Source organism: Pleurodeles waltl, chromosome 3_1 (assembly GCF_031143425.1).
Source record: "Pleurodeles waltl isolate 20211129_DDA chromosome 3_1, aPleWal1.hap1.20221129, whole genome shotgun sequence".
Lineage (NCBI taxonomy): Eukaryota > Metazoa > Chordata > Amphibia > Caudata > Salamandridae > Pleurodeles > Pleurodeles waltl.
This window is the reverse complement of record NC_090440.1, coordinates 1,909,340,595-1,909,362,961: the sequence shown is the minus strand read 5'-3', so window position 1 is coordinate 1,909,362,961 and position 22,367 is coordinate 1,909,340,595. Positions and strand designations below refer to the sequence as shown.

Genomic DNA, 22,367 nt, shown 5'->3' with positions numbered 1-22,367 from the left:
TAATTACGCAGCGTGGTGTAATGGTGTAATTTCGGAACGTAACACGAAATTCCCAAAATGACACAAATTACGCTCTTGTAGTTTAAATACCACCGCTCGAGCCTTCTGTTTTTTGTTTATCTTCTTCGGATGGTGTATCAGTATGAAAATATTTGTGAACAACATTATGGTATACGCCAGACACCATGAGCAGGACAAGTAAGCCTGAGTAGGAGGGAGATTCCTTAGTTTTTAATGAATGTCAGATTCTAGAATCAACCCTCAGGAGTACCAGCTCCTAATCAGGTTAGTAACTTGTGAAACTTGGTATAGTTGTCAGAGAACCTAGATAGTATTTACAAATCCATCCTCGAATACCTTCTACTTACCACCGTGGATGACTTGTAAATCCATTTCTTCGTAATTGGTAAAATACATTAGGAGACTGGCGACTGTTCCTTTTTTATGTATTTGTATATATAATTCAGTGAGCAGCCCTCCATAATATTGGCATACTTCACTAATTGTTCATTTAGAATGTACATCGTTTGTATTCTTTAGCAGCCCTCAGAAGTGAAATTATTTTCTTTCCCACTGGTGTACAAGGGCCACTAATTGATTTAAATGATTCAGGGGGTCATTCTGACCCCCGCGGGCGGCGGAAGCCGCCCGCCTGGTGGGAACCGCCAGAAGACCGTACCGCGGTCAAAAGACCGCAGCGGTCATTATGACTTTCCCGCTGGGCGGGCGGGCGACCGCCAAAAGGCCGCCCGCCCGCCCAGCGGGAAAGCCCCAGCAACGATGAAGCCGGCTCCGAATGGAGCCGGCGGAGTTGCTGGTGTGCGACGGGTGCAGTGGCAATCAATGTGGGGCCCTGTTAGGGGGCCCCTGCAGTGCCCATGCCGTTGGCATGGGCACTGCAGGGGCCCCCAGGGGCCCCACGACACCCATTCCCGCCAGCTGAACCAGGCTGGCGGGAAGGGGTTCGGAATCCCCATGGCGGCGCTGCTTGCAGCACCGCCATGGAGGATTCACAGGGGCAGGGGAAAACCAGCGGGAAACCGCCGGTTTCCCTTTTCTGACCGCGGCTTTACCGCCGCGGTCAGAATTGCCCTTGATGCACCGCCAGCCTGTTGGCGGTGCATCCTCCAACCCCGGCCCTGGCGGTCCATGACCGCCAGGGTCGGAATGACCCCCTCAGTCCTCATTGGGTGAGTTGAACAAAAAATGCATATTTTCTAATCTGAAACCCAACAATAACTAGGCCTTATTGCCCATTGCTGATGGAGTTAACATTACTTAGCACTTGACGGCATGTAAGCAATAAGGCTTTCGGCATGTGTTCCCTTTCACCTAACACAGGCAGTCAAACACACCCAGTGTCACTGTATATTCTGTGCCCACCATCCCAGTCAAGAGGCGATGTCATACAATGGGCAAGACCAAACCTTTAAAATTAGAGCAACACAATATTTGCCCTGACATTCATCAGGCTTAAAAGGCCCAAATAAAACGTGAGTTATAGATCATTGTGCTTCATTTAAAAGCTGGCCGAAGCATAATTGTATATCACATGGCGATGCTGGCATCCTATCACATGGGGTGTGTAGAATCTGATAGCTCACCCCTCTTATGTGCAAGTCGAAAAGTGAAATGCCAAAATAATGGGCGATTGGATGGATGAACTATCAAAAGAGGCATCTCTAATTCAAGGTTGGATTCTAGGTTATCTAAAATGGTTATTTAAAAAGGTTATCTAACTTCTTCATTGTTATGAAGATGTATTTGTTTTACTACTGTTCATACTCTAAGAAGAATTCTGTTTATTTCATTATTTTGTATTCTTTTTATTGTTCACTTATTCTAATGTGTGAATCAAAAGAAAACATTAGAGAAAAGGAAGAGGAAAATACCATTCCTATAGATGAACACAACTGGAAGATGTTCACTAGACCACCTTTTCAGACTGGCACTTTGTTATCAAAATCAACAAACGAAAATACATTTATATTTGTACAAATGTAAAACAGCAATTAAGATGTTGCAAGTGCAAATATGATTTCAATGGTTGATGATGTATGTGCCTGGAAGTGTGCTTGCTAGTGTGTTCGAATGAGCACTTAACGCCACAAGGGGTGAGGAAGTGGCATTGGTCAAGATGACCATTACTCGTCCACAAAGAAATATGCTGCCGGTGCGCACACCTTGTGCGTGCTTTCACCAAGGCAACTGAAAGATGGTGCATGAGAAGACCTTTGCAGACAAGTGCACTTCTGAGTATGTGGCACAAGTAGAGTCGGATATGCTTAAACCCAGCACGAACAGCACAGGAGAGTGGCACAGTGAGCATAGGGCACACGTACCTGCCCACTTAGTGCATCACATTAAAGTATACGAAAAAGTGATGGATGGAATGCTTGAATTATTCTCAACCATAGATAATTACTTGGCCTAGTAATGCCCTAAGTGGAATGGGGATGCCCAGACAGGGTACCAGACACACTGTGCCACTAGACCAAGCTCTACCTGGCTCATGATCCCTAATAAGGACAAACCCAGTCCTGGGTTGCTTGTGTTGTGGTTTAGGGAGCAGCTGGCCTGGCAGTTCAGACTGGACTGTTCCCACTGGAGCAGGGTCAAGACTGATTTGCATATGGATCAGTCCAAAGTGAGGTGGCATGGTGTGCAAAGAATGGCTAGACTGGGATGCAGCCCCAAGTAATTACCAGTGGCTGAGATTAATTCAAGTATACTATCCATCACTTTTTTGTAATCTCCAGGGTTATTTTTAAGACAAGCACTAATATCACAAAGACAGTCAAACAAGGGTTTTTGACAACTACAGTAACTAGAAAATAAAAGATGAGTTAATATGAAACTATATTGCACAGTAGCTAAAGATATTGTTCAAGTTCAAAGATTAAGAAACAATTATAATACAAACCTCAGCTTCAGGAGGTGACAAATGATTGATCAAATGCTTTTTCATGCTCTTCCTAGGATGAACCAGTTGTCTGCCATCTGTCCTGCTACTCTGTGTTTAGAAGCTTGCTTTCTGTTACAAGGCAAAGTTGGTGTTATACCTCTGACAGGGTTTTGCCAGTCAGACATGGCACTCACTCTATATCAATCACAGTATAGCTTCCCAATGTTGACATTAATGACCTGATGTACTGTTGTGTGGTACTGGGCAATCTTCTGAGTTTTGGAAGAAACACTAAACGTGGAGGCAAATCAACCAAAGGTATTTCCTTCACGATACAATCCCAGTGGTAGAGAAAGTTCCTCCTGTGGATTTTTCACTAGATGTAGTCTTTCTCCAAAAACGGAGGAAATGTCCGGTATAACATACAGCATTGGGCAGCACAACACAACTAAAAAAACACCATATGTCCTACAGAGTGTGAAAAAGGCTGCTTTAATGAAACAGATGCAAACTGCGGGACAACAAAACCCTTGGCAACATGCCATACAGATTAATTTATATCCCTGGCCTTACTAAACATTGACCAACCTAACACCACCACCTCCCCCTCCCCTAACAAACCCTTAAACATAACAACAGACCTCTCCTCACTCTAAACCTACATTCAATCAAACATCACAACAAATATCCCAACTTGTTAGCTTTCTCTTGACATTGGCACCCCCTCCCTCTACCTAGGTCTCAAACTTAAAAAATATGCTACCAGGGCATGCCAAACAACATGATGAGGATGCTCCTCACTAGCAGCAAATAAAGTTCCATCTTGATCTTCAATAAATAAATCCCATTGTCATTAAGATACTGCTATACCGCAAAAGGTATATCGAAGTGTTTTACCACAAGAACCTCTCCCTTCTTACAAAACCTCTGCATCTGCCTGTTGCACTTCCTCATGGCCAAGTCAATGTCCCAAGGCCTCTTGGATCCCCTCCACTCCCACCTGTACAGAAACTCTGTCAATAAATTGGTTGTACCTGACTCTATCAATTTCAGCTCCAAAATATGCTCCTTGATATTGAGAAACAGTTCTAAACCATTACTTTCATCAAATCGTTCTCCCCAACTTGAATCAATAAAACATCCGGACATAGTGACCTCCGAGATAACTACAGTTTTGGCATTGGTTTATGCCAGTGCATCCGGCCTTTCCCAAACGATTTTAATTGCACTTTAAGATTGTCATAACCGGGAGGTGCCAGAAAGCCCGGCAGCAAGATAGCTGCCACTTAGCAAGGCTCCACCAGCTGTAAATGAAATTAAATGAAAAATTCAACTAAATTTATAACGCGCTCTACTACCCTGGGGTATCTAGGCGCTGCTGCTTCAAAAAACAGAAAAATTATAGGAGCAAGAGAAAGGGTGATCTAACTACTAAAGAGCCAGGTTTTAAGAGCTTTCCTGAACGTCAGCAGTTCCTTTTTGTTCTTAAGATCCGGGGGCATTGAGGTCTAGAGCTTGGCTGTGTGGGTAAAAAAGATTCTCCTGCACCAACTTGATCTTTTGAACTTAGATACCACTAGGTTTCTAGCTGAAGATGATCTAAGTACTCTATTGGAAGTGTACCATTGGAAATGTTGTTTAAAATACCTAGGTCCCACTTCGTGTATCGCTTTGAAAGTGATGCTTGGGCTTTGAAGTCTATGCAGTTTTTATGGGAAGCCAGTGAAGCTGTGAGAGGCCGCGGGAAACGGACTGAAATTTGGGGATTCCCAGTAGTAACCAAGCCACAGTCTCTATTGTATTTGCAATTTATGTAAGCATCTTTTCCAGATGTTGGTGAATAGCGCAGTACAGTAATCAGTTTTAGAGATGATAAGGATAGAAACTACATTTTGTTGTGGATCACAAGGGATGAAGAAAAGAACTTACCTTTCAACTGGCACTGCGGCCTAGTTAATGGTTGAGGCCTGCACTTGCCGGAAGACTTTCCCTGTGCTGTACAATCCTACATAGGAGGCTGCCTGAACTTGCCGACACCCTGTCCAACCGGGGGGGCTGTGGCTCACTGTGAGACAGTGCAGCAGCTGGAACTGGCGAATCCGCATCAGAAATGAGTGGTCGATAGGTGGAGGACCGTGCCCTGTTGAGGGGACTCGGGTACGCATGAGTTTAACAGGCCTGAACTGCACAGCACTCCGCATCTTTCCTCTGCTGGACCATGTGGGCTGTCCTGGGTGCTCTGAACCTGTGGCACTCGGTATTTGAGGGGTGGTCCGCACGGGGGAATGGAACCCCTGACCACCGTGGTTGTGCTGGCAGCTCCCTCAGGTCTCTGAAACCCGGCCCAATCCTGCTTACACATGGCTACATAACACCTCTCTGGGAAGCTTGCTAACTCTGGCTTGATCCCCGACACACATAGGCACCAAGAATGGGTCTACATGTGCCCCACTGTTCCCATTCTGGGGCCCTGGGGCATGACAGGACCCTAGATCTGGATATTGGAGACCCTGGAAGTGCTGACCTCCCCAGACAGTCACTATTGTTTAGTTCCCCCCCCTTGAGACCCTCAGTTCTAGTGCACCTGGGATGGGGCACCTTTAAGGACTCTCTGTAGGGTACTTGTCTATCCTCTACTAGGTCTTGCAGCGGCCAGGGCTTGTTATTTATATGGCAGGCCCCAGCCTGCCTCCAGGAGGATAGCTTTTGTGGAGCACTGCCTGCTATTGATTCCTGGAGGTATCATTATAGTGCTCCAAAAGTGCTGGTCTGCTCATGCCCCCCCAAGGACCCATCAGTGGCTCTGGAGTGAGGTGGGACCCTAGACTCCACAGCTTTGATGAACCCTGCTGGACAGGCCTGCGTTTGATTGAGATATTTTTGATCAGTACATCGGACACCTGTCATTGTGGGGAAACACAATGACAAGTAGACAAAGATGTTTTTTGACAACAGGCGCCATACGTGCACTGCGGAACCAGACCTGGAGAGCCAGGCGTCAGGTACTACTGCACCCGAGGCCGCTGTTGTGGATCAGGACATCAGGGACATGCTTATGGATGTGAAAAATAGCCTATGCAGAATCAGTTTCAAAATTGACCTCCTCACCAACAGAACCGACTGCATTAATGAGAGGGTTGACAAGCATGAGGACCATATCCATCATTGAAACATCGCACTTCAGGTATTGATGCCAACCATGTGTCTGCTCGGGAGCACTTACTACACATGGAGGAAGCACTGGAGATCATAAAAAACAAGAATGAAGTCCTTGAAGCGTGCTGCTGGGGCAACAGTCTCCACATTCTAGTGGTTTCCAAGAACACCGCCATGAAAACCTATGTCGAAACTATGTTCTGCTCCCTGTTTGGCGAGGCACTGTCACCCCTCTTTGTTGTAGAGTGCACACATTGCATGGTTGGTCTGTGCCCTCCACCTGGAGCCCTCAAGCTGGAGACTCAAGTGACCCGCCTAATCAATTACAAAGACAGGAATGCTGTTCTGAAACTGGCTTGCGAGCGACAATCCATCCAGTACCTTGGGAACACTATGGGGGTTATTACAACTTTGGAGGAGGTGTTAATCCGTCCCAAAAGTGACGGTAAAGTGACGGATATATCATCAGCCGTATTACGAGTCCATTATATCCTATGGAACTTGTAATACGGTGGGTGGTATATCCGTCACTTTACCATCACTTTTGGGACGGATTAACACCTCCTCCAAAGTTGTAATAACCCCCTATATCTTTGTATCTTGAATTCATCCTCACAGTTCAGTCTGCCTAGCATGAGTTCATGCACATACAGCACCTCTTTGAAAATTCCGGGGCATCGTATTCCTTGCTATGCCCAGCCAAACTATGTATCAGCCTAAACGGCAAGCTGCGTTACTTCACAGATCTGAAGGCAGAGATGGGGTTTTCCCACAGACTGCGGACTGCTGAAACCCCCGACTCAGTCTCACCTGGGGCCATCATCTCAGCAATAATGATTAAACAATGCTATGTGCGGCTTGCGATAAGACCCTGGAGATGGATCTGAGGTGAGGGTGCTGTTGATCTCTACATCTGTGGACTCCTGGGGTCTTCGAGGTGTGCCTGTTGATCCTGTACCTGACCTGCCATAGGAAACTGTCTACTCAAGAAACAATATTTCTGCCCCCACCTGCCCTTCTCTCATATACTCCCTCATTCTTGGCCCCCAGCGATGTTCAATTTGGGTTGTTGCTGGACATTCTATTGACCCCCCTGGGATGTTACCCACTTTGTTTGCAAGACTTGAACTGTGGCACAGGGTGGGGGGGATGATGTTTGTTTGGAGGGGTTGAGGTTAGTGGTGGGTGGGTCGTTGTTATTATCTCAGTTTAGCTTACCGCAGAGTGCACTCCACTCCTCTGGCATGTATACATCAGTCATTACACTCCTGCGACTACTGATTTACCTTCTATTGCTTCTTATTTACGCATCCTAATCCAGATGGCCAGTACTAGATGCTTAACCTGGAACATCCACAGGCTTAATGACCAGTGTAAGTCGCGACTGGTATTTTCCTACCTCAACAGACACTGCATCGACATTTGTTTCTTACAGGAACAATACTAATCTGAAGAGGGGAGCCCCTGTGTCCTCACTGATTGGCTGGCAGAGACGCATGTCGCTGCATACTTCAAATCTGCATGTGAGGTTTCCATTGTTATCTGTAAGTCCCTACCGTGGTGAACCCATCTAGTGCTCTGTGACACAGAGAGTAGATTTGTCATGCTGCATGGCACACTGTGTGGCCTTCTGTTCATACTAGCTTCTGTTTATGGCTCCAACGTGGACAGCCTAGACTTTTCCTCAGAGATCTGGTGCTTCAGGCCCGGGACAATGTTCTAGAGTGAGGATTTTAATGTGATTTTGGATCAGCATGCAGACAGGTCTAGCATTGCCAGGTGACCTCACCCCAGTGCCACCGCTCAACTTCATACCCTTATCGGTGACAGTGACCTCACTGACATTTGGCACCTGTACCATAGCAACAGCACTCAGGGGCTATCCATTTCCTCCACACACAACACATTGGTCCAGAATTGACTACTGGCTAGTCACCCAGGATGTGGCTGCTTGGACATCTCGGATAGACTACCACCCTAGAACTTTATCAGACCATACCCCTGTTCTGTTGGAGATCTCCCCTCCTGGGTTAAGCTCTAAGGGAGTCTCCTTGAAACTTACCTCAAATGTGCTCCGGGACCCAGTATTTCTGGACGAGCTCAGAACCGACATCCTTGACTACTTCACTCATAACACCTAGTCTGTGGAATCCCCTGGGAAGTGTTTAAAGTTGTTGTCCACAGAGTGTGTACAGCTAAACAGGAGGGAGTACTAAAGGTGCTGCAGACGCACCTGTCCAAGTTGCAAACAGAAATCCATGCCCTCAAAAACACATTCTTTGAATATGGAGCCGCAACCATGCTAGCCATCCTAAGGAGCAAACTCTCAGACTATAATGAAGCCTAGATTAGGAAAATACTACTTGAGTAAAGAGGCAGTGACCATGGGATATGGAGAGGGAGATAGATCAGCTATAACCCTAGCATAGCTTCTTAGAAACCCTTGGGATAGTTACAAGATCACAAAGCTAATTGATGAGCACCAGACTGTACACACAAGCCCCGCGGGCATCCTCCATGCTGCGACTGATTTCTACCGTGACCTATATCATATGAAGGCGACACTAGACCCAATACATTCTATGAATCAATTTAACTCCTCCGGCTGGAGAACTCACACCGTCAATACCTTGACAAACCCAGCACCGTAGAGGATATAATACAGGTGAATCATAGTATGCCTAGAGACAAAGTTCCAGGGCTTGATGGCACTAACCAAATCCTTTTACAAAGAGTACTCCTATATTCATTCCCACCACTCTTTGCGGGTATTAGAAGACTCCATAAAACAAAGGACACTGCCACCTTCTCTGTAGCAGTGATTGTCACTGTACTCAAACTAGGCAAACCTCCCAGTCGCTGCAACTCATATATACCTCTATCAATGATTAACATTGATAATAAAATCTTGGCCAAACTAATCACAAATCGCCTGCTGCCCCTACAACTGGACATTGTGAGGCCAAATCAAACCGGCTTTGTGCCTGGATGCTCCACAGCACACAATCTGTGCATCATGTTCACACTCATGCACACTATTACCCCGCCCTTTGAGCTGCAGAAGTGCTGTTGGATGATACCATAGCCTTTGACTCTCTGGAGTGGCCATACGTATTTCAGCTCTTAGCCCAGTTCGGCTTGAGCACCCGATTCCTTGACTGAATTAAACGACTTTATTTGTTCCCTACTGCGCATCATTGTGTTAACGGCACAATCACCCCTCCCTTCCCGATATCCAGGGGCACAAAACATGGTTGTCCACTATCACACATACTATTTGCGATCACAATGGAACTCCTTGCCGCCAGACACAATAACGCCATTCCAGCAGAAGTCTGGTCTTCATTCACCAGAGGATCCTAGTCTCTATGTATGCAGATCACATCACACTTTACATCTGGATTTCTCATAATCCAGATGATCATACGAATTGGCCGGTATGCTGGTATTTCCATTGAATGGTCCAAGTCCTTTTTCTTCCCACTTACCTTGGTAACAACCCTGTTTGAGAACAAATACCATCTCCAATGGGCAATGGAACAAATGTGATATCTTGGAATTTACCTCAGCCGAAATACTCATGAGCTTTGGAGAGTGAATTACTGCAATGACCTGGCTCGAAGAGCGTGACCCAGCCTGGTTTGGACTGACTCTCTCCCTGGCGGGGACAATTCCAATCGCTAAAATGATTGTGCTCCCAATGTCCTATACTTGTTTATTAATATCCCTATTCCTCTCCCTGACAGTTTCTGAAGCAGCTTTGATCTAATCTTGCATCTCTGGGCTGCCAAACAGCCATAACTAGCATGGGAAACACTGACCCTCCCCTTTTGAGCAAGGTGGTCTTTGCATCCTGGACACACATCTTTCTTTCTGTGCACCCAGGCACAATTTGCCCACTTTAGGATATGCCCCTGCACCAACCAGACTGCCTCATTGCATCAAGCATACGGCTGGCCAAAATAATGATGGTGCCTGCCGCAGAGAACTCGGGTTTGCACTTTCGAAGGCCTATACCCAGAGGGTTACTTTTTCCCGTCTCAGTGCATTCAGGATGAGCTATTCCATACGTCCCTTGATGTTCTCTTGTACCACCAACCTAATGCTGGTCTCTGCACCCTAAACAACATTTTCCTGAAAGTCGCTCCCACACTTCATTGCCTGGACACATTGAATACAAATCACTCACCTCACAAGTTCATCACTCAGCTGTACTCTGTAAGGCAGGGTGGAGCTCTGGTGCTTGCCCCGGGTGCCCAGTCTAAGTAGGAATCTGACACAACTACTCCTGTAACAGAGGAACAGTGGCATTATTTTTGTTCACAGTCCAGCGCTCTGACACCCGTAACTGTAAAAATAATTTTATTAGTTAATAAAAACCATAAAACTCCAAAGAATAATACAAAGTCCATCATACTATACACAGCACAGTAATTGGTCTTAACCATAACACATTCTTTAAATGGGGGGCCACAAGCAATGTTTCGCCAAGTGTGCAAACAAACCAGTCATACATTTAGACAAATTATAAATGCAAAATAGCTCCCCCAGTCATTCGCAGTCTCTCAGATCATATTAAAATCTGCCCGAATATCAGTATTTAAATGTTTACTAGCCAGAACAAAATGCAACATTACGCGAAAATAAAAATAACGTGCCAAACGTTCCTTTTCCCACATGATCAACCATGCGCCATATTCAATTTTCTGCATATTATAAATTTTAGGATATTCACAGACAATTATAGCATACAAAATTAGGCAAAGAGCGCATAACTTTCAGTCTTCATAAAAAACAGTTATCGAAGCTGCCTATTACCCATAATGGATCATTACTGACAGGTATAATGTGCAAAATTAAGCCAAAAGTGCGTATTTTTCAGTCTTCACAAAAAACAAATGTCAGGGCTAATAATAAGTATGCAAATGACCCCTTATCAAAATATCAAAGCTCTGGCCAAGCTTTAATATTCAATATCGATACTTTCACTGACACGTATAATATGCAGATTTAAGCAAAAAGTGCATATTATTCAGTCTTCATAAAAAACAGATGCCAAGGCCAGTGATAATTAGGTGAACTAATCCTTATCAAATGTCCAGGGACCGTCCAAACTTCAATATTCAATATTGGTATGTTCACTGGCAAGTATAATGTGCAAATTGTAACAAAAAGTGCATATCAGTCAGTCTTCATAAAAAACAATACAATAGTAGGGAGAATTAGTCCTTATCTAAAAATCCAAGTGACAGCCAAACAAATGTTCAATATAAAGAATTATGTACATTGGGCATATCTGGCAATCTGGGCTAACGGCTAGTTATAGTGACAAGTAATTTAAAACTTTCCAGAAACTGTACCAGCTTAATATTCAACCTTAAGTTCCTCGGATCGAATGACTCAATGAGGGCTGGTCTGCAAGATCTGATCCCCCAGTGCATTAAATTCCTTTTTCAACATTTTTCTTCTCTATATAGCCAAAGCTGGGCATATACAAATAACATGCATCAATGTTTCATCAACGTGTTGGCATAGGTGGCATTTCTGATTTCCTCTTTGGATTCCTTCTTCCATTTTGGCTGGAAATCCAGCTTTGAAATGTCACCAAGTCTTAGCGCTCTGACACCCAACTATAGACCCAGGCTGATACAATTCAGCTTTTACATAGACGTCCACCTGACCAGGTGTACAGAATGGGCCTTTCAGAGAAGGCCGGATGCCTCAGTGCTCTGCTCCCATAGCCTCCTTTCTGCACCTTGCCTGGTACTGCACTTCAGTGACCTCATTTTGGTCAGAGGTATACAACTCTATCTTAGAGCTCACTCCTCTTAACAATTGAGATTTTCCTAGCCTTGGTGTCAGAAAGGCTAGATTTTATTAAAGACAAGGAGGCGAGTATTATGCTATTCTTTTCATGCTTTATTTTAAACAGCAGCCAAGAAACCACAAATCCCAGAATCCCTGGGAAAAAACTACTGAACTGCGTCACAATGGGTTCCACCAATCACACAACGAGCCCCATAATAACTATCTTGACTGAGAGCAACAAGCCCTCTTTTCTTGAGAAAGTCAGTCAATAGAACGATGCGAGAAAAACAGCAGTAGACCAGAAAGAGTAAAAAATGCAGAAAGGACGTCTAAACAGAAGGCCTTGAGGAAAGGAAAACTCAGTGAAGATCCCGTTGGTTGAGGAGAAGGTCCAGAAGATGGAGTTCAAGGAAGCTGGTCAGACGGTAGCGTTGCTATTGGTTGCGGTTGAGGCAACTAGAATAAAAGAACAGGGAGGGTTAGAAGAGGCAGGATAATACTCGCCTCCTTGTCTTTAATAAAATCTAGCCTTTCTGACACCAAGGCTAGGAAAATCTAAATTTTATTACAAGACAGGAGGCTCATATTATGCTTGTTCAAAGCAAGGAAACAACATTTTGCATAGGATGGTCAACCGGTTTACAATAGAACGTTCTAAACGTATTGACGTTAGACCAATCTGCAGATCTAAGGATGTCCTGTAAACTAGCCCCAGCAAAAAAGGCCTTAGAAGCCGTAGCTCCTCTAACGGAATGGGCACCATAAATGTCGATAGGGACACCAGCCAAATTCATCAGCCACTTGAGCCAATGGGCTAAAGTAGGAGATGAGACAGGTTTGTGGGGCTTTTGATAGGAAATTAGCAACTGGGAAGAAGAGGTCGTCCTGAGATCTGCAGTTCGTGAAACGTACGTTTTTAAACAATTAGCCACACACAACTTAGGTTGGGGGGGGGAAAAGGGATAAAGCACAGAAGACAAATTGGTCTTAGTACGCCTAGCCACATTGAAACACACACCAGAGGCAGAAAAATGAAAGGAGGAAACGTCCAGAGCTTTAACATCCGAAACTCGTTTGATAGAGACCAAACAGAGGAGCATAGTGATTTTAGCAGACAAAAATTTTAACGAAAGTTCCAAATTATCGGGCCAAGAAAGAAGAAGACGGAGGACGGAATTCACATCCCACATAGACTTATATTTGGGGGTTGGGGGTTTGGAAAAACGTATTCCTTTTGGTAGACGGCAAACTAAGGGATGCTCTCCCACTGGTCTACCATCCACCCTGACGTGTTCTGAAGAAATTGCTGATCTATAAGTATTGACGATACGATACGTCTTGCCCTGAGAGGCTAAGGAAGCTAGAAAATTTACAATTAAGGTAACATCAGCTGAAACGGGTTTGGAATCCCTGTCCATACACCAGCTGCACCATACTGACCAAGCCGCTCGATAGACCTTTGAGGTACCCGGAGCCCAAGATTGTTGGATGAACTGGACAGCCTGCTGCGAAATTCCTGGGGTTCTCCAGGAAGCCCCAAAACTCTCCAAGCTATGAGGGATAGGGAACCTTGTATTATGAGGTTGTGAGGATGTCCCTGGGGATTCCGAAGAATGTCTGGGAACGAGGAGATCAGAACTGGAAGATCTGACGAGAGTTCTAAAAGGGTCAGAAACCAGGGTTGAGACTGCCAGAATGGGGTGATTAACACTAGGGAGGAGCCCTGGCGGCGGACATGTGCTAGGACCCCAGCAATAAAGAGGAAGGGGGGGAAGGCATACAGCAGGGAAGGAGGCCACGTTTGGAGAAAGGCGTCGGAAGCTAAAGGTAAGGGATCTGGTCTCCAGCTGAAGAATTTGGGAAGATTGGAGTTGAGTCTTGAGGCAAAGAGGTCTATGGACATTGTACCGAAGATAGAAGAAAGGCGCTTGAATATAGAAGGGTGAAGTCGCCAGTCGCTTGAGTCGTGGGAGTGCCTCGAGAACCAATCGGCCACCACATTGAGATTGCCTGGGAGATATTCCGCTCTGACCGAAATATTTTTGTGAAGACAAAACTCCCAAAGACTTTTGGCCAAGAGAGCTAAAGGTTTGGACCGAGTCCCGCCCAGGCGGTTTATGTAAGTTACTGCCGATAGATTGTCCATTCTGAGAAGAATGGAACATTTTACTCTGTCTTTGGTAAAGGACTGGATGGCAAAGGAACCTGCAAGCATCTCTAAACAGTTTATGTGCATTGACGACTCCTGAATGGACCATGGTCCGCCAGTCGAGTGTGGACCACATCTTGCGCCCCATCCTGTCAGACTTGCATCTGACTCTAAGACAAGATCTGGGGCGGCAGAGAAAATCGTTCTCCCGTTACAGGCGTCTAAATGACTGATCCACCATTTGAGTTCTTCCTTGGAGTCCGCGTCGAGAACCACCTGATCCGAATATGAGAGACCCCGTTGAAGGTGTCGGATCTTGAACCTCTGAAGGGCTCTGTAATGAAGAGGGCCCGGAAATATGGCCTGGATGGAAGAGGAAAGGAGTCCTACAAGACGAGCCAGTGCCCTGAGGGAAGTACAAGGAAGAGATAGGGCATGATGAATTTCTTTCTTTATCAAAGAAACTTTGTCTTGGGGAAGCTGGAGAATCGACTCGGCGGTGTTGACGAGGAATCCCAGGAACTCGAGAGTTTGAGAAGGAACCAGAGCTGACTTTTGGAAGTTTATAAGGAACCCCAACTGAGAAAGGAGGTCCTGACAAATTTTTAGATGGACTGTCAAGGTAGACTTGTCTTGAGCCATCAATAGGAAGTCGTCGAGATAGACGATAAGACGTATCCCTTGAGCCCTGAGAAAGGCAACCACTGGTTTGAGTACCTTGGTGAAGCACCAAGGGGCAGAAGAAAGTCCGAAGGGAAGAGTTTTGAAACAAAAGAAAGTATGTTCCCACCGAAACTGGAGGAATTTCCTGAATGAAGGGTGCACCGGTACTGAGAGGTATGCGTCCTGGAGATCTATGCGAACTAACCAGTCGTTGTGAAGAAGGATATCCCTGAGATGGAGAATAGTTTCCATCTTGAAGTGGTGATACACTACAAAGTTGTTGAACCCCTTCAAATTTATGACCGGGCGATGTTTTTTGTTTTTCTTTTGAACCAAAAAGATATTGCTGAGAAACCCCGAAGCGTCGAAGGGTACTTCTTCGATCGCTTGCTTTGACAGTAAATCCTGTATCTCGACCTGAATGACGCGAGATTGATCGTGAGAAAACCGAAGAGGGCGAGGAACAAAGGGTTGAAAAGGAATCTGGTAAAGTTCTATGCAGTAACCTTGGACGGTCTGGATTACCCAAGGATCGGAAGTTATTGACAACCAAGCGTTTAAACACAAAGCTAGTCTGCCTCCTACTGGAGGAAGGCCAGAACTGAAAGTTTTTACCTGCAAGCTGTTCTCCTTTAGTTCTGTAACCCCTTTTACGGCCGCCTCGGAATCTGCGGGGGTAGAATTGGGGCTTGTATCCTTGATACACTTCAAGCTGGTTGGACTGGGTGTAGGAGCCTCTGTTGAGGGATTGACCTCTTGGCGAGAAGCGGCCGGCAAAACGGCTCCTTCCTTTGCCGGCCCTACCAAAAACCCGATTGGGAAATATTCTCTTCATTGAATAATGAGCTTTGTCCAGAGAATTAAAAGTAGAGACGTACTTGCCCATCTCTTTTATGAAAGAGTCTCCAAAAAGAAGACCATCAGCATTAAGGCCTTCCTCCTTGGAAGCAAGAGTGCTGAGTTTTGGATCAATCCTGAGGAGGAGGCTTTTACGACGTTCCTGGGAAATGTAGGAGTTGGCGTTGCCCAACATACAGATTGCCCGTTGAGTCCAGTTGGAGAGGGTGTCGGGATCCACTTGTGAGCCCTCCAACTTGGCGTCCTCAGCAAGGTCGAAAATCCTGGTGTGGGGACCCACCAAGTCTAGGAGTCTGTCTTGGCAATTTGACCAGGCTCGGTCAACTCCCTTCTTGGGGTCTTTGTGAAGAAAAGGAGCATATTGGGGTCAATGGCCGGGTATCTGTAACTTTACAGGGAAGGGAAGGTCTGGGACATTCAGATTTCAATTTATTTCTGGATGATTTATCCAGGGGGTGTCGGAGATAGAAAGAGACGTAATCCGAAACATGATCGGAGGGGAACCATTCAGAGGAGTTGGGATGATGGATGGAAGTAGGATCGAACAAGGGTTCACCAACAGGGTCAACCAGGTCCTCGGGCAATAAGTGAGGGGAGTACTCATGAGGAGAAATTTTTCGCCTTTTCTCCGGAGGCCCATCAAAATAATCATCATCATCTATAGTGTCTTGTAAGACATCATCATCCCCATCACTGTCTGTGTCCCGTAAATGAAGGATGTTAAGGGAGGAGGAGGGGAGACCCGAAGATTTCGCCTCTCGGGTTGGAGGCCCAAATTTATGAGAAACGCCTTTTGAACTGTCCTTAGAATAGGACACACGTTTCTTGCCTCTGAGAAGAGGGTTAACTTTGGGTGCATGAAGCATTTTCGAAATAGAAGCTTCCAAATTTTTTGAAACGTCCAACATAGACACCGACACAGCGTGTTGGACTGAATCCTTAATAAAGGATTTTAAATTGTCCTTAATGGACTGGGTTTGGTCGTCTTCTGACATATTGGGGAAAAAACTGTAATTAAATTTAATAAGAAGGAGAAAAAACAGGAATATTCCTATTCAAACCAAGGAAATAATTGGGAAGGGTTAATTGGTCTGGGGGGGCTGGTCGAGGGTATGAGGAGTTGTCACTAACCTCCAGAGAAAAAACGCGCTTGGAAACAACGAAGCGTGTGGAGGCAGAAGGAATTTCCTGAAGAAATCAATAAATGAGAGCGGCAGTCAAGCGTGAACAGCTGAGCACGCTGTAGCCGCTTTAATGAAGGGGAAAGACTCCAAGGCAGACGCTCGTAAAGTAAGTCGAGCGTGAAAGGAGCTTGAACACACGCTGTGCCTGCCGCGTGTGAGAAGAATGTGAGGAATGCCGTTGCCTGAGGCGCGGCTGTCAGAACGTTCACCGAACGTTCTGACAGTCGGCCTGCCAGCGCGGAATGTGCAATGGAGCGCGAGAGTGCGTTTTAAAGGAAAAAAAACCTACGAAGGGATAATTTAACCCTAATAAAAACGACCACAAAGAAATATAGACATAACCATAGGTAAAAGTATATAAACATCAAATACACAAAAAAAAAATGCGATAGACGAAATACATAGAAATGCGAGCAGTGTACTTATCTTGACTGCGAGCAGCAAGAAAAGAGGGCTTGTTGCTCTCAGTCAAGATAGTTATTATGGGGCTCGTTGTGTGATTGGTGGAACCCATTGTGACACAGTTTAGTAGTTTTTTCCCAGGGATTCTGGGATTTGTAGTTTCTTGGCTGCTGTTTAAAATAAAGCATGAAAAGAATAGCATAATATGAGCCTCCTGTCTTGTAATAAAATTCCCTTTAGTGTCGCTACCAGGCTACATAGTATGTGTCACCTGTAGTTCGTCCCCCTGCTGGCCATACTCCTCTTTTTAGCTAAGTGCAGAGTAACCATGCACTGGAGCATACACCCAGCACCTTTTCTTAGGTGCTGGTTGCATAATGCAACATGCTGCCAGGAACAACCTGAGAACTATTGGAAACTGCTGCCAGAGTGGCTAAGCCCTAAAGACATTTGGGTCCCCTTGGTTACTTATCTTGCACTACAGAAAGGGGGTGGACCCCCTGGAGAACCCTACAGTTCTAGTGCACATGCTAAACCTGTGCTATTGTCTCCTGGCTTTCCTTTGGACCGCAACAATTCACCTACCACAGAGGACAAAACACTCCTTCAAATCCCTACAAACATGCCATAAGCTTCAGTTCACCTTTTAAAGATGCTCAACATCAATGGTCTCCTTACCGTTCATCCTAAACTTCAATATCAAGGCAGCCCTTCAAGAATTTATTTCCTCGTCACACATGCTGTTGGTTCATAGTTACAAAATAATTTACCAATGAAAGCCAGGGCTGCTAGTGTACCTCCAATTATTACCAAAGACGAACCTTTTTCAATCAAATTCATTGTATAGTCTACCACATCCTCCCTGCATTGCTTCTCCTAGCACCTGACGCAAAAAACACCAACCATGCTTGCCTATACACAGTCCTGGTATTCGGACAAAGACGCTGCAAACAGCTCCATCACACAGCTGCTCCTAAGGTCCAGAAATACACCAGCATCAACATCATCTCCTTGCCACTCCTGGTGATAAACCATAAATCTCTGCCACTGCGAACAAAATAAAGCATCTGCAGTGTCATTGTCTACTCCTGGAATATGCCTAAAATCACTGTACCAGAGACATACCAAGACAAACATCCACAGTAACATAAGAACTTGCACATCCTAGGCCGACTGCCCATTGACAATATTAACTACTGACATGTTGTCCACATTGAAGGTCATCTTCTTATTTGCAAAAAAAACATGCCTTATAAACAGAATGCCGCCAATAAATAGAAAAGTCAAAAAATGCAATACTACACCTGCTTCACTTCCATTTCTCTGGCCATGCCTCCACACACCAATGTCCCTGCCAACATTTTTCAAACTCTGATCAACCACTGCATCCAAAAACAATTTTAGTGACCGTTCTGTCTCTTCCCCCATTCCTGCCAAGGGAACACCATTGACATCCCTTCACTCCCAGAGTCAACAGACCTCTGCAGTGAAAAAGCAAGGATCCCGCCAAAGACAAACCCAACCTCCAGCAGAAATTATGGCCTGCACTCATGTCTCTACAAGCAAAGTTCAAATATCCTTAAAATAATATAAGTGCCCCTCACCTGTACCTTGTCTTGTACCAGCATTACTTCAAGCAGCACGGTCAGTTTCACCTCCTTATCCAAGGTCAGCATTACCTCCCTTTTGACTGAATCCAACTTCAGTTCCAGAAATGTGATCACCTGGCTAGGCCCCATCGTCTTGTCTGGAGCCAAAAGCACACACAAATCCTGCATTAACTCTATAAACCTGCTCAACAGCTTCACGCATTGGGCTGTCAATGGGGACCCGACAATCAAAGATTTCATCCAGGAAAAGGGTCACACAGTGTGTGTCCGTAACAAAATCAAACAATCTCTGTAAAAAGGTGCTAAAAACCTCAAAAGAGGAACAGGAAATGGAGCATCTAATTGGAACTGCCTTACCCACAAAAAAGAAACCTCTGAATTGAACCCCCACACCTCAAAATCCCTGGATTATATCGGCAACAGCACAAAGCTGACTTTATCTCACATTTTGCCATCTGTTCTCCTGATCCAATTTAATTTATCAATGCAATTGCTGAGTCCACTGTTTCATAATGTACTCTGTTCAATTCCTCAGGAATATTATTTATGGAACATTCTTCTGACCATGACAAATTTAGTATCAGCCTGAATTCCACTTGCTCCTTCTTTGACACAACCCCCATTGGCAAATTTGATCAAGTTATCCAAAGGCAATCCAGAAAAGGGCCTTCTATCCTCCCTTCCTGCATCACTTTTATTTATTTCAACAAAATCAAGTCCTGAAGGACCCTCACCAATTGGAAATTCCCACCCATATCTCTGCTCCGGGGCCATGGTGTCCCAAACGAAAACCAAACTCAAAACCATAAAGTAACCTTGCAGTCTCCATATCCACCCCCGTTTCAAAAAGTTGCCCAGTGATTCATTCTGTTCAACTTAACTGCCGTACAAGCATTTTCCCATTACATTCAGGCTTCTCTGCCCCTTCACCTATCACTAGTAGGCTGCCAGCTACTCCCTTGAGTTACCCGTCGCCACCCCCCACAAACCTGTGGACCATACTCATGACCATAAGTTTGTGACTACACTTGGAGCATTCAAGCTTAAACCGACAATGCTTCCTTTTATATGTTTCTTTATTATACGCCCAACAGGTTCCCGTCCAGCTGCACCAGCCTCTTCATGAGTGGTACACTCTTGATTGGCCTTATAAATCAAAGGACACGCACTAGCCATATAAGTTGTTGGCAACGGATGAGCTTGTATCATTGTCTGCAAAAACAATTTGCTGTACAACTGATGCCATACTTGTCCACATCCTCTGCTAGGCGATCCTGAACTCAATATCATACATGATCCATACCCAGCTGCCAAATGTAAAGTAAGCCTTACACATCACATCAGTATATTTAAATATTTCCACAGAGCTTTCAGGGAATTTCTCACAGTAAATACTGGTGTAGATGAGAAAGTCCGCCACCCAGTTTTCAGTTGTTATCAGCACTCTAGGCCTGTTTGAAAGTTCATATGTCTCCTCTTTCCAACCATTTTTGGCCTTAACTTCCCTATGCAGAAACTTCAAAACCTCTACATACCCAATGTTCCTAATCCATTAATTGGTTAATGTCATTAAGTGTGTCCCCAAGGGTTTGGTGATTTCCATAAATGGTAATTTTTAAAGATTTTGTTACCTTGCTCTCTTTGGCCTCCTGATCCCACCCTGGACAAATGCACACTGCTGCCCATCCCAATTGCCACATCCTTATTTAAAACTGTTCCCTCATCTTGTCTGCCTTACCAGTGTTGTGTTCAGGACCTGTCCTTTTTTTCTAGAACTTCCCTACTTTTTGATAGCCTCACTTTCGTACTTTGTTATATTGTCAACAATTAATCCAACCGAATGAACAAAATGTTCCCAACCAGTTTTCACGCCACCACCTTCAAGGCTTCCTGGTTGGCACCTGCACAAAATGTTGCTTTTCTGATGACGTTGCAGGTTTATCTGTACCAATACCGCTTCCCACTCATCCAGTTGCTACACTGCTTCCTGAAAACAACAACTCCTTTGCCCTCATTAGCTGGTCTGCTCCGGTTACTCATATCACAAGGGGATAACTCCAAGTTTCTTTCCTTGTCCTCCAGCTCACAAATCTTACCTTGTTAAAGCTCCTCATAATCCTCTACAGTGTCCTTCTTAGCTACATCCATCGACTCATATAGACAACTTGCGCTCCTCATCACCCACACCTCCATCACTAAACTCCATTTCATAAAATTCTTGATACGTAGACAACTTCTGAGAGGAGGTATGTAGACAACCTTCTTCCCTGCTGATCCAGGGAGGCCTGTGACATCCTAGAACTGGCCGCACAAACACAAGCAGGGTAACTGAAGTGCATGAGACTCTCCCTGCGGGCCGCCCAATCATCGTTGGTCCACTTTAGGGAGCACGCCCCATCTGGCTGGTCAGCCCATGCTCTTCCTGTCCTTCTTATAGTTTCTTTGATGGCTAAGTTGTCATCTGAAACCCAAATCTGCCTGCTATTTATATCCATCTGCCCCTGGAATGCCCTCCGATCCATCTGCAGATGGTCCTCCTGACTCTGGCCGGCTTACTATCTTCCAGCCTTCTGCCCCTTGTCTCAATACTCCCATCCTGAAGTCTTTTCTCCGATCTGTCTCCTGCCCTGCCTAAGAGGCCTCCCACTTGCTTTGTCCCTTAAATAACTGACCAGCGTTTTTTATTCACTGACACGCCTTCTCCATGTGCCTCCTCAAAGTCTGACACGTCCCTGAACGGCTGCCCTACAAAACAGTCTCATGCTGTCCTCTTTCTATTTGCCTTACTGGGCCTGCCTGCTCTCTATGGATACATCAAGTTGGAGGCCCAGGTCTGAGCTGGCCTTGGGCTCGTCTCCTTGGTTGTCTGCCACCTGCCGGCAACCACGCTCACCACACCCTCTCCAAGCAAATCTCCACCACCCTCAACTTGTGACCACACCACCTTGCAAGGCTTAACATGCACCGTGGATGCACTCAGTGCGGACCCTTACACCAGATCAACAACTACTAGTAAGAGCTCTGGTTTCATTCTTTCTTTACACATAACTGCTACTGCCACTTGGCTGGGCCTCTCAGCAACCCCACAATAATGTATTACAATACATTTCACTGCAAACTATGGCTTTCTATGTGTGTGTGAGTGTATGTATGTATGTGTCTATAGTTAGATTATTTAGGGAGTCATGGGGAAGCAGGTGCTACTGAGTATCAGCCATTTGGGCCTGGGGGTCATTTGCCTCTGATGCTCTAGGGTCTGTCCTATTGTGACTTTGAAAACAGGGTCAAGTACAACCCCTTCAGAACTGGACTCTCAGTGTTAGAAATGCAAGCAGTCACAGTTTTCTCAGAAAGTTTAGCACATGGGTAAAAGGAGCTCAGCACTCAAAAAACATGGAGCTGCTTAATAACTGATTATCCAGCCCAGTTCATGACTTTCACAAAATACAGTACTTAAGTACACTTTACAATGCAATCCCACACTCTATTACACGCAGACACTTTGAATCTCTGATGCAGGGCCATTTACCTAAGGGAAGGGTGCCCATAATGTTCCCCTTCCACCTCCCACTTTTCTATAGGATAGGGCAAGTCTGGTGTAGGTCTTAGGCACAGGATCAATGCCCCCCTCA

At 45.3% G+C, this 22,367-nt stretch overlaps 1 protein-coding gene across 1 annotated transcript in view; it reads left to right on the top strand.

Annotated features, from left to right (window-relative positions):
- The window catches only part of LOC138285751 (aldehyde oxidase-like), a 588,222-nt gene that overhangs the window by 526,815 nt on the left and 39,040 nt on the right, over nucleotides 1–22,367 (top strand). The gene's annotated exons all lie outside the window — the stretch shown is intronic.